We start from the raw sequence: 13,794 nt of genomic DNA, 5'->3' as shown, positions 1-13,794 counted from the left end.
TCTAATGCCCATACAGCATCCTTTAACAAAATTTCCTTTGTAGAGCTTTTTATTGGTTCTTATTTAGCTCGCACGACAGATTCGGTACCTTGAATTCTCACTCGGCATCAACAGTTTTATATATTAATGTAATAGCGAAAGACAAGATGTATGGACTTGAGTACGGCTCAGCAAGCACAGATGTTGAGAAAAGTACTGAAGAAAACTCAGATGTCAAAATAAAAATAAGCTGGAATGTGGAATTATGGACATGGACATGAATACAGTTAGCAGATTCAATATGAAGAATATGTGCTAGACGCACGCTCAAAGAAACCTGTTGCATCTATATTCATTCAAATTACTTTGCAGAACCCAGCGCTGCAGTCTCAGGTGGGAGTTCGCTGAATGAGTCTACTGAAAATGAGTGTAGACGGAAAAAGCAGTTTGATCTGCGATAATGAACATTACATAAGTGACATGTCATTATTACTGTTACAGTGCCGAATGTTCCAAACTGTCAGTCGCATCATTCTGTGAGTTCCCTCCGTACATTACAGGGTTTGGCTCTCTCGAATGCTTTGCAAGAAAAATGATGAACTGGAAATATCTAGAGTAGTTCTAGAAAAACTATTTCCAGAATCTTATCTCAGCATCGCAAAGAATATAAAAAGTTTCTAAAGACAAGGTTAGTGCAGGAGTTGAATAAACTAAATACTTTGTTTTTCGAAACCATCTTGCCGTAGTAAACGTATGAAGTTCCCCTAGGTAGAGCTAGTCATTACGGATGATTGTGCCCATCGCGTACCATAAAAATTTAATTTGCGACCTACAATATTTACAAACTCAATTAACTCTGAATAAGTGGACCACTTGGCATTAAAGATTGGCCTCACCATGACTGTCTGCCAACATCTACATAGTAATTTCCATGAACCTATGTATTTCAAGAAAATATTTGGTGCGAGCTGCTTAAAACACAATAGCACTTTTTAGCAAGTGCTGATTGTTGGGCAAGTTGGTACGGTACGTTAGAAAACATGATTGTGCTTTGAAGACGGGGACATAGGAAGGACAGACACCACAGAGTGCTAACTTTTAACTGATTTAATTCAAGAACCTCGGCGTAGAAACACACTGCGTCACCGCACCACATCTCAACCAATCCGTGGCCCTGCCACGGACCGCAAGTACGCCAACTCCTTATCCGCCAAATCAATTAACGCCACACTGACACAACACGTGCCGGAACTATTTGTAGCATCAGCCTCCATAATCTCTCTAACAGTCATATCTTTGTGCCTAGCAAGAACAGTAGACTGAGCAAATAATGGTTTGCACTCGCAGTCATGATCTGTCGTGTCACTGTCATGACTGCGGGTGCAAACCATTATTTGTTTCGTCTATTGTTCTTGAGAGGCACAAAGATATGACTGTTAGCGAGATTATGGAGGCTGACACTATAAATAGTTCCGGCACAAGTTGTGTCAGTGTGGCGTCAATTGACTTGGCGGATAAGGATTTGGCGTACTTGCGGTCCGTGGCAGGGCCACGGATTGGTTGAGATGTGGTGCGGTGACACAGTCCGTTTCTACGCTGAGGTTCTTGAATTAAATCAGTTGAAAGTTAGCGCTCTGTTGTGTCTGTCCTTCCTATGTCCCCGTCTTCCAAGCGCAATCATATTTTCTACCGCACTTTTTAACACTAATAGAAAGCCTGTAGTGGGCCACAACTTAAGCAGTTTTCACTTCATTATAAAGAGCAATTACACATATGTGAACCATGAATATAGGCCTGCACTGAATTTTTTTCTTAAGCTGAACGTGCTATGCTCTGTTTACTATATAAATCTTTGCAGAGCTGACAATGTGCAAGTTCCTGTTTTTTTATATTTCACATGTCCCGACTGGTGAGTGTGGTAGGGACATAAGATTGATGACACCAACGAAACACAATGATTATTTTAAGAATTTGTTTGGGTATAGCACGAGCAAGGCGATCTGCGGGAAGTTATTTCTGTGACACCGTCGAACCTACATCCGCGGGCTTTAAGTTCACATGTTAATCATGTCTGCAGACTCCTTTTTGTAATTGGAATTTCATCCAACCCAAGATTTGAATATGTTTTTTTTTCATTTTAGGCTTAGTAGTGCTTTTGCTGTTCTATTAATAGGTAAGAAAAATGCTTATTTCAAGTGGCATACCTAACACCTGGTGGCACGAGGACTCCCCTGTCGTGACGCAGACCGAAAGTCACAGCCAGGGAGATACTGCGATGCTCTTGTTGCTGGGATTACCTTCCCCATGGTCCTGCCCAGACCACAGAAAAAGATTGAGTCCAAGCTTGTGGCCACTAGGATCTCCAGATCTTGAGGCACCCAAGTAGCTGAAAATAAAAACAAATCACAATCAAGTACTTGGCAGAGCTATATTAGAATGGCTAGCATATTCTTTCGTGATCAGCACATAGATCCTCTTATTTTAGTCATAGTCACCCCCCAGGACAAAGCTACGTAGGCGTTAAAATGATGGGTACCGAATTTAGGTGAATGATCAAATGCATTCATTTAACCCCCTTTCGCCCCAACCTGAGACTTCTGTCAAATATTCACATTCAACTGTAAAGACTACAAATAAAACTACTACTGCAATGCAAAGCCGTATAGTGGGAGAGTTTAGCCAGCGGGTGTGGCAACGAAGGCGCCGGAGAGGAGGAAAGGGAGGAGAACGCCGAAGGAGGGAGAGAGAAGGCAGCAGGGAAACAAAGAGGAGACGACCACCATTTTGACGCAAAGCTGTCTGCACGGAGCACTGTTGAGGCTACGTGTCGTCTGCTACGGGCTTATTTATTTTTTTTGCCTAAATAAAAGTGCGTTCAAACATGGAGGAACTTCTTTCTTTGGGTTTTTAAGCCACCGAGGAATAACACTATATCATTTTATTGCCAGAGCCTGCCAAATAAAAGGAAAGAACCGAAATTTGAATATCGATCCCATGCCGGGCGAATGAATGAAAATGGCGGCCCTCCCCGCTCAGCTGGGAGCAGCCTAGAGTTCACGCGCATGCGCTCACGCCTCTTGCTCTGTGCCGCGGGCTGATCAGCTCACTCGGAAGGGAGACGTTACGGCAGCGAAATCATAGACTGCCAGACTCTCCCCATATATGGCTCTGCTGCAATGGAAAGATTTTCCTACCCTCGTGCTCAGCGAGTGTCGACTGTGGATACAACTCCGGTTCATACACTCGCTGAACATGAGGGTAGAGTGTACCAGCAGAGGGCAGGTGTCTGTATACAAAGAGTTTAGTTGGCACACCAAGAGGCTAACGAATAAGAATGGGTACCACTCTGATCAAAATGCCAAAAAAGCGTGGATCTCCGCTTGACACTAACAGCGGCACACAGTATCTATTTTAGTGACAAAGGGGTACTAAATCATTATTTTCAGCTTCCTAACTAAACTAAATATTCTTCCCGGCTTGCTTTTTAGGAAAATCTCAAAATTTACAAGAACTACTAAGACAACGTCTAAAAAAAAGCAATGGCAAAACCAGCAATCGAATTCGCCTGCTCTCCAGTAGCACGACATCTATGGCAGGCAGACCTGCAGAATGAGCAAGCAGTTTAAGAAACAGAGATGTCCTATGTATATTTTTTTTTATGCTGCAAAGCAAGCGCTGGAAGGAGGTTTCTAACATTAACGAAATTTCTTGCAATCAGTTGAGAACAAATTAGAGCAGTGAACTTGTCCTTGCTTCTGGCATAACGTTTTAGTGTTGCCCATGGAAACTCACATAAATTTGAAAATAAAAACAAAAAAGACTAACCTTCATAAAAAAATCTAACTTTGGCAAAGAAAAGTTACCTTGGAAAAAATATGTACAATACAGTTGTACAGAGTGCATTTGTGTGCTTAACCAATTTTGAGGCAAATCGGCGACAATGAAAAGAAGACGTTTGAGTACAATTAAGGGAAAGACAGAAAGGATGCATACCTACAACAAAAACATTTAGAACGACCACGGGCAGGAAACTCTGGTGAGGCTCTCGGAGTGACTCCCTCATATGGGCCTGCGCAGACCACAGAACAAGATCGGTCAGAGCTTGCAGCCATAAGGTGCTTCATACCATGAAGTTACAGAAGCGGGTGCAATTGGAAGCAAAGTGCATTTCATTTCTCTGAAAAACGAAGAGTTTAATAGGTAGCTTGCATTCATAAGGTGATACAGTCATGAATGCACAGACTTTTCAATGCAGCGCTATATCACCAACTTGTTAACCATGCCGGGCAACACTAAAAACTGAGAGCATTATTTTAAACTATCTCAGCTTAAAGTTAACCACGACAGAAGCTTCAAGCCATCCTTGCAAATTCAGTGCACAAAGCAAGCCATGTGACCTTCTAGTTGGACGCCATGGTACGTCGAGCTTATAATCATGCGTCATGCTGTTTTTGCTGCAAAGGCTTGTAGTTTCAAAAGTGGTCCAGCTTAAAGAGACTAAAAGTATAGACGTTTATGAGTGGGGCCCTCATTTAGTCTGCAGCTACATTGCGAAATAGGACGTTCCAACCGGGATGTTTGCTGCCTGTAACCACACGACCAGCTTGTGCCCAGCGATTGTTCGAGCTGAATACATGTCCTCGACAGTGCCATTATTTGACAAGCATTTCTATGACTGTTAAACATGACTGACTTACAGAGAAACTCCACCTCAACGACTAATGACTTGGGATACCTAACTGAATACTGATATATCAACTAAATGCAAAACAATTACCTGGCAAGCATTAAATTTTTCAAGAGGCTGGGTCGACTCCGCATTAAGTTGAAGGAGTCGATGCGTAATAGGACAATACAAACAAAAATATGCCTTAGAATTCCTTTTGCACCCCCAAAATGATGTGTTTTTGAAGGTAAGGTACACAATGTTCTTGATTTAGAAAGTGCCTCAGCTGTACAAATGCATATGCAATAAGGGCACTTGCCAAGCCTATTCTACTCAGCTCTGTGCAGGTTAAGCTAAGTTAGAGTATAGAAGTACATGCTCACTGACACCATCTGAAAGGCAGGGAGAAGTCTCCGTTGTTCGACCTCCAGCCCGTCTGCTACCTTCGATGACGTTTCAGCGCCTGATGAGCCTGGAGCGAGCACATCTGTCTAAAGCGGGGTGAAAAGCACAAGCATGTGCTGGAGGACGCCCAGCCATTCTCTTTTTGTCATCGGCTATACTACATATTTTTAGTAAGACATATTTTTAAGTGAGGAAAAGTACTGCAAATATGCAGTCCACCTTAAAGATAACAACAGTTGCCATTCACCATTTTCCAAATAAGTGCTCCCACGTACCGGAACATCTACACATGTGGTGCGTGAGTAGGTTCAGGACTGAGAGGCTAGAAAACGAAGCGCTCACAAGGCTTGTCTGGCCCTTCCAACCATGCGGGTACAGTCGTTGCAAGTTCCCGATTTGTAGACAAAATGATTTAGAATGAGCAAATCTTGTCTACGCCCGAGGTAGAACATTGAATTGCGATTCCCCCATATTGTGCGAACCATCCTTCAAACTGCGGTACCACCTGCAAATAAACTATGTTGTGCTGCGGCACGCGTCCATGCTGCCTGCTTCAGAGGAAAACCACTGCTCGTGTTGAAGACGACATCCCACAGTGGACAGGCAACAATTTTTAACGAACAAAAACAAAATTGATATCATTCAATAGACACAGATAGGCTCACAAAGTGTCGGCACCATGATTGTTGTTGTTGGTTTTACTCTTGCATACAAACAAAGGTGACTTCCTCTCTCCTCCGATGGACAGTAAAACCCCCTTATCTTGGTGGCCCCTATTTCTTCTCGAATCGGTCACAGAGGACATAATCGCAGTCACTGAATTCCGCAAAATTAAAGGCCGCGAAAATTAAAGGTTCGCAAACATTAAGGGGTTTACTGTTCTTCTGAGTGTCACATGATGTTAACATTTCAAGGAGGCTGAAGGTATTGGTTTAAGAAAAAATTGACCTATGAAAAAAATGCCCTTCTCCAGGTTAGGCACGCGAGGTTCTTTTGCACTACCTATAAGGTGGCAAGTTTATTTCGGCAGAGCTTTTGGTAAAACGGAGTCACAAAAGTAGCTATATTTGGCGTCAACTATTTTGTGCTGCATTATAAAGCCAGAGTAGATTCCACAGTGCGTGCTTCAGCAGAGCACTGTTTGTTGCGAGAGCATATGTGGTTTAGTGTTGCATCCCATTTGCATAATCTAGAGAAACTAGCGCTGACAGAGGTGGAGCACTCCAAATATTAACAGCTGACTGTAGAAGCATTGAGAGATGCACACATGCGAACTGTGCATTTCTTAAAGGTGGGTTCGAGCAAAGGTAAAAACAATATCTATACTTACGGCGGCCATACTTGCCTTTCCCAAGCACGACCACTTTTCCCTCGGTAGCACCATCCAGTAAGAAGCACCAGCAACACGCCCATGAGACGCCGCCGCCTCCTGGATTGAATGACGACCCGCCTGAGGTCTTCGAAGGAGATCCGGAACACTGCTTTAGGCCAGATGTTGTATCTGGTGGGGCAGAGACTAAAAGCAAAAATTAACAAATTTATCTGAAGTGCTACATTCCTATAGGACAGCAGTATTTTTTTTAGGCCAGTGATTCGCTTTAATTAAACACAAATGGTTGGTTTATATGATGAACCATCAGCCCCTATTTTTCTTAAGTGTAAAGCAGTGTCTAACGTTACGTCCGACGGAACCCGAAATAAAAATTAAAGTTACGCCCAACGTAACTGTCAAGCATTCGAGTTACGTCCGACGTAACCCAAAATAAAAATTAAAGTTACCGTATTTACTCGAAAATAGGTCGAACTCTATTTGTTGGACCCACCGAGAATAAAAAAAAAAAAAAATTCAAATATAGGTCGACTTTTTTTTATTTTTAAGAACAGGGGAAATTTTGGGCAAAAGAAAGAAACCTTTATTTACATCACTTCACAGCTTGGTAGACATCCTCGCAAATCCGCCACAATACTTCACTGACACCGTTGTAAAATGACGACAAGAAACGAAAGAAGGTGCGAAGCGACGAAAGACAAACTACAAAGACGCAAACAAAGCCGCCGTGTCGCCATGAGCAACACGCGAGCCGAGCCGCCTCAAGCAACTAACAAAAGTAACATCTTTTTTTTTTTTTTTTTGTGCGCGTTTGCGAGGATGGAGGACAAAGTGCATGGCGCATCGCGTTCCTCTCCTTCCCCATTGCCCAGCAAGGGGAACGCTAGAGGTGCGATGGCGAAATCCAATGCCCCAAGAGGTGCGCGCGATAGCGGCATCGGCCACCGCTGTTGTTTTCGGTTGTTTAACAAAAGCCTTTGGAAACAAGAAGCGGCGCAGCTCTACGGCAACGCCGGCTCGGTGACTCGATAGCTTCATGCCTCCGGTACGGTCGCAAAATTTGGTCGCGAATGTAGGTCGAAATTCTTTAGTCACGATTTCCGAAAAAAAAATAAATAAAAGGTCGACATATATTTGAATAAACACGGTAGTCAGCTGCGCGACGAGACACACATTATGAAAGCGATTGGTGCGAGCGATCAAGGTGATGAGCGACGTTTTCTAGAAGCCCAGGAACCGAGCGGCGCAAGCAGCGAGAGTGAGAAATCTTCGTCGCTCGGCGCCGGCACTCGTAGCTTCTCGTCGTCGCTCGTCTCGTTGATCGCTATATTGCTTACATGCCGTTCAGAAAGGCGCTCTAAGTGGTTACCATTGCATTGGGACCAGCCTCGCATCCAACCGTAACCAGTCTTGACTTTTTTTTAAGCCGCCCAGGTAGAAGTTAACATCGTACATACATCGTTTTCAAGCATGGCTCCTCGTTCATTGCTCGATTTACTTTTTCGTAAATGACAAACCGCAATGAAGCACAATTATTCTAGTTCAAAATTGTCACGAACACTTGGCACGCATGCTTACACTGTAGCGCACCTAACGTAATTTAAAAGTAGAACGAAAACGGGACGAGATTCGCTTACCGCTTCACGGAAACAGAGTCCTTCGGATCCTAGGCCTAACGGCCGAAATCGGAAGTCGCCTGCGGTCCGGCGATCGGACGAGTTGAGCCGGCCGCGCTGTGCTGACCCCGGCTGACCACGCCTGGTTGAACCATGAGAGGCGTCGTCGAGTTGAGAGCCAGAGACGCAGTAGAAACGGACCGTAAAACATCTGTCCCGTAAAACGCAGAAGGAGCCAGCGCCAAAACCGCTACGTCTGGCTGCGTCGCCATCTCCGCGACGACCGGAAGTGTGTAAACCGGGACTGGCCGGGAAGTTAGAAAAGGCGCGGCAGCGGAAGCCACTGGGCGGAAGCTTTACGTTTCGGTTTCGCTTTTCTCCGACATGGGCCACGGTCGCGGGCTGGTATGTTTGCGGCTGGTTGCGACGACGCGAGGGGCCACGAAAAGACGCCGAGTTGGCCGAGTACGAGTCACGGCCCACGATACGAGCAACGGGCCATTTGCCCCTGTCGACCGGCGATGCGGTATCCGCGGCTTAGTGTCACGATCGGTTTGTTGCCGTGCACGTTGACTCAAAGCTCGAAGTTACGCAGTTCCGTCAGTTTTCGGTATACGGCACCAGCCGCACCACGTTTTCCCGTGCATCGCACGTGGAGGCCTTTTGACGCATTCAGTGAACGTAAAGATCGCGCCCGCTGTCTTCGGTGCTGTGGAAGAAGTTGGGAGACGGAAGAAGCATCAAAACCAAGCCGTTTGGGACTCCAGTCCGGGCCGCCGGTCCACTCTGAACGAGAGGCGACGTGTGTGTGCACGCTTTGAGGAAGCCTCCACGTTTCGCCGCGCCAGACCTCGCCGATCGCGACCAGAACCCGAGTCCGAGAGGCTCTTGCGCAGCCAGGAACGGCAGCGAGGTAGGAGCTGCTCGTTCTGCGCAACCATGCAGTGCTCTACAGTGATCGGAGCTCTCGGTGTCATGCGTGCTTGCACCGAAGCCGTTGTGACCCCTTCGGACGCGCAAGTCGTACTTCGCAAAGGTTTGGACGGGGCCGCCGTCACCGAGCAGCTCCGCTAAATTCCGCTTACTTATGATCGCAATAAAAGCTTGCGTTTGTTCTCGGGAAAAAAATTGCGGGACCGCTCTCCGCGCCGCCGACGAGGTTGGCCGCCACCATGTTCTCAGCTGTTCACTCGCTCCCGCAGCGAGCGCCTTCCGATAATCCTCCCCGTTCCAAAATGCGATGCGATCTTCGTTTACATGGGCTCAATGAATGCGCACTCGCCATCTCGATCCACCTCTGTCTAGCGACTTTAATGCGATGCGCTTTGCGCATTATGCCGTTTACATGACCGCATATTGAATGCGGCAACTGGATTCACTGCGACTAAGTCGCATTCATGTAAACGCGGCTTATGTTATTTTTCGACATGTACGATGTATGTAACGATACCGGTGGTAAACGATGGACGTTTTTGTTGGAAGATGGCGGTCGTCTTTCTGCATGTATGGTTTAGTTATACCGGTGGTCTTGTGGTATAGGCGTTTCGTTGGAAAGATGGCGGTCACCTACGTCATCGGACGCAAAATCATACCAGCCATACCGAGTCATATCGGCGAGCAAACCGGCTGCCAGTATAGACAGACCCGGAGCCATAGCGGTGCCGGTATCTCCAGTTATGGAGAACGCAAAACCAAACTAGCTGCATGTATAATAACAATAAATTATGGTGGTGTCATACCAGGACTGTACAAGCAGCAGGTTTGTTTCTTGTACGTTTTTCCAATAGGGTTAACCCATTGTAATAATTATTTAATAATACCGGACGCTAATAATTTTTCTTAATAGGTCCTTGGCTGAGTCCCCTACAGCCCTATTGGAAAAACGTACAAGAAACAAACCTGCTGCTTGTACAGTCCTGGTATGACACCACCATAATTTATTGTTATTATACATGCAGCTAGTTTGGTTTTGCGTTCTCCATAACTGGAGACACCGGCACCGCTATGGTTCCGGGTCTGTCTATACTGGCAGCCGGTTTGCTCGCCGATATGACTCGCTATGGCTGGTATGATTTTGCGTCCGATGACGTAGGCGACCGCCATCTTTCCAACGAAACGCCTATACCACAAGACCACCGGTATAACTAAACCATACATGCAGAAAGACGACCGCCATCTTCCAACAAAAACGTCCATCGTTTACCACCGGTATCGTTACATACATCATACATGTCGAAAAATAACATAAGCCGCGTTTACATGAATGCGACTTAGTCGCATTGAATCCAGTTGCCGCATTCAATATGCGGTCATGTAAACGGCATAATGCGCAAAGCGCATCGCATTAAAGTCGCTAGACAGAGGTGGATCGAGATGGCGAGTGCGCATTCATTCAGCCCATGTAAACGAAGATCGCATCGTATTTTGGAACGGGGAGGATTATCGGAAGGCGCTCGCTGCGGGAGCGTGTGAACAGCTGAGAACATGGTGGCGGCCAACCTCGTCGGCGGCGCGGAGAGCGGTCCCGCAATTTTTTGCCCGAGAACAAACGCAAGCTTTTATTGCGATCATAAGTAAGCGGAATTTAGCGGAGCTGCTCGGTGAGGGCGGCCCCGTCCAAACCTTTGCGAAGTACGACTTGCGCGTCCGAAGGGGTCACAAAGGCTTCGGTGCAAGCACGCATGACACCGAGAGCTCAGATCACTGTAGAGCACTGCATGGTTGCGCAGAACGAGCAGCTCCTACCTCGCTGCCGTTCCTGGCTGCGCAAGAGCCTCTCGGACTCGGGGTCTGGTCGCGATCGGCGAGGTCTGGCGCGGCGAAACGTGGAGGCTTCCTCAAAGCGTGCACACACACGTCGCCTCTCGTTCAGAGTGGACCGGCGGCCCGGACTGGAGTCCTAAACGCCTTGGTTTTGATGCTTCTTCCGTCTCCCAGCTTCTTCCACAGCACCGAAGACAGCGGGCGCGATCTTTACGTTCACTGAATGCGTCGAAAGGCCTCCACGTGCGATGCACCGGAAAACGTGGTGCGGCTGGTGCCGGAACGGAACTGACGGAACTGCATAACTTCGAGCTTTGAGTCAACGTGCACGGCAACAAACCGATCGTGACACTAAGCCGCGGATACCGCATCGCCGGTCGACAGGGGCAAATGGCCCGTTGCTCGTATCGTGGGCCGTGACTCGTACTCGGCCAACTCGGCGTCTTTTCGTGGCCCCTCGCGTCGTCGCAACCAGCCGCAAACATACCAGCCCGCGACCGTGGCCGATGTCGGAGAAAAGCGAAACCGAAACGTAAAGCTTCCGCCCAGTGGCTTCCGCTGCCGCGCCTTTTCTAACTTCCCGGCCAGTCCCGGTTTACACACTTCCGGTCGTCGCGGAGATGGCGACGCAGCCAGACGTAGCGGTTTTGGCTCTGGCTCCTTCTGCGTTTTACGGGACAGATGTTTTACGGTCCGTTTCTACTGCGTCTCTGGCTCTCAACTCGACGACGCCTCTCATGGTTCAACCAGGCGTGGTCAGCCGGGGTCAGCACAGCGCGGCCGGCTCAACTCGTCCGATCGCCGGACCACAGGCGACTTCCGATTTCGGCCGTTAGGCCTAGGATCCGAAGGACTCTGTTTCCGTGAAGCGGTAAGCGAATCTCGTCCCGTTTTCGTTCTACTTTTAAATTACGTTAGGTGCGCTACAGTGTAAGCATGCGTGCCAAGTGTTCGTGACAATTTTGAACTAGAATAATTGTGCTTCATTGCGGTTTGTCATTTACGAAAAAGTAAATCGAGCAATGAACGAGGAGCCATGCTTGAAAACGATGTATGTACGATGTTAACTTCTACCTGGGCGGCTTAAAAAAAAGTCAAGACTGGTTACGGTTGGATGCGAGGCTGGTCCCAATGCAATGGTAACCACTTAGAGCACCTTTCTGAACAGCATGTAAGCAATATAGCGATCAACGAGACGAGCGACGACGAGAAGCTACGAGTGCCGGCGCCGAGCGACGAAGATTTCTCACTCTCGCTGCTTGCGCCGCTCGGTTCCTGGGCTTCTAGAAAACGTCGCTCATCACCTTGATCGCTCGCACCAATCGCTTTCATAATGTGTGTCTCGTCGCGCAGCTGACTACCGTGTTTATTCAAATATATGTCGACCTTTTTTTTTTTCTTTTCTTTTATTTTTTTTTTCGGAAATCGTGACTAAAGAATTTCGACCTACATTCGCGACCAAATTTTGCGACCGTACCGGAGGCGTGAAGCTATCGAGTCACCGAGCCGGCGTTGCCGTAGAGCTGCGCCGCTTCTTGTTTCCAAAAGCTTTTGTTAAACAACCGAAAACAACAGCGGTGGCCGATGCCGCTATCGCGCGCACCTCTTGGGGCATTGGATTTCGACATCGCACCTCTAGCGTTCCCCTTGCTGGGCAATGGGGAAGGAGAGGAACGCGATGCGCCATGCACTTTGTCCTCCATCCTCGCAAACGCGCACAAAAAAAGAAAAAAAAAAAGATGTTACTTTTGTTAGTTGCTTGAGGCGGCTCGGCTCGCGTGTTGCTCATGGCGACACGGCGGCTTTGTTTGCGTCTTTGTAGTTTGTCTTTCGTCGCTTCGCACCTTCTTTCGTTTCTTGTCGTCATTTTACAACGGTGTCAGTGAAGTATTGTGGCGGATTTGCGAGGATGTCTACCAAGCTGTGAAGTGATGTAAATAAAGGTTTCTTTCTTTTGCCCAAAATTTCCCCTGTTCTTAAAAATAAAAAAAAGTCGACCTATATTTGAATTTTTTTTTTTTTATTCTCGGTGGGTCCAACAAATAGAGTTCGACCTATTTTCGAGTAAATACGGTAACTTTAATTTTTATTTTGGGTTACGTCGGACGTAACTCGAATGCTTGACAGTTACGTTGGGCGTAACTTTAATTTTTATTTCGGGTTCCGTCGGACGTAACGTTAGACACTGCGTTACACTTAAGAAAAATGGGGGCTGATGGTTCATCATATAAACCAACCATTTGTGTTTAATTAAAGCGAATCACTGGCCTAAAAAATACTGCTGTCCTATAGGAATGTAGCGCTTCAGATAAATTTGTTAATTTTTGCTTTTAGTCTCTGCCCCACCAGATACAACATCTGGCCTAAAGCAGTGTTCCGGATCTCCTTCCAAGACCTCAGGCGGGTCGTCATTCAATCCAGGAGGCGGCGGCGTCTCATTAGCGTGTTGCTGGTGCTTCTTACTGGATGGTGCTACCGAGGGAAAAGTGGTCGTGCTTGGGAAAGGGAAGTATGGCCGCCGTAAGTATAGATATTGTTTTTACCTTTGCTCGAACCCACCTTTAAGAAATGCACAGTTCGCATGTGTGCATCTCTCAATGCTTCTACAGTCGGCTGTTAATATTTGGAGTGCTCCAACTCTGTCAGCGCTAGTTTCTCTAGATTATGCAAATGGGATGCAACACTAAACCACATATGCTCTCGCAACAAACAGTGCTCTGCTGAAGCACGCACTGTGGAATCTACTCTGGCTTTATAATGCAGCACAAAATAGTTGACGCCAAGTATAGCTACTTTTGTGACTCCGTTTTACCAAAAGCTCTGCCGAAATAAACTTGCCACCTTATAGGTAGTGCAAAAGAACCTCGCGTGCCTAACCTGGAGAAGGGCATTTTTTTTCATAGGTCAATTTTTTCTTAAACCAATACCTTCAGCCTCCTTGAAATGTTAACATCATGTGACACTCAGAAGAACAGTAAACCCCTTAATATTGGCGAACCTTTAATTTTCGCGGCCTTTAATTTTGCGGAATTCAG

Source organism: Ixodes scapularis, unplaced genomic scaffold (assembly GCF_016920785.2).
Source record: "Ixodes scapularis isolate PalLabHiFi unplaced genomic scaffold, ASM1692078v2 PGA_scaffold5__190_contigs__length_132052651, whole genome shotgun sequence".
In the NCBI taxonomy this organism is placed as follows: domain Eukaryota; kingdom Metazoa; phylum Arthropoda; class Arachnida; order Ixodida; family Ixodidae; genus Ixodes; species Ixodes scapularis.
The sequence above is the reverse complement of the archived record's forward strand: the minus strand, read 5'-3'. Positions refer to the sequence as shown.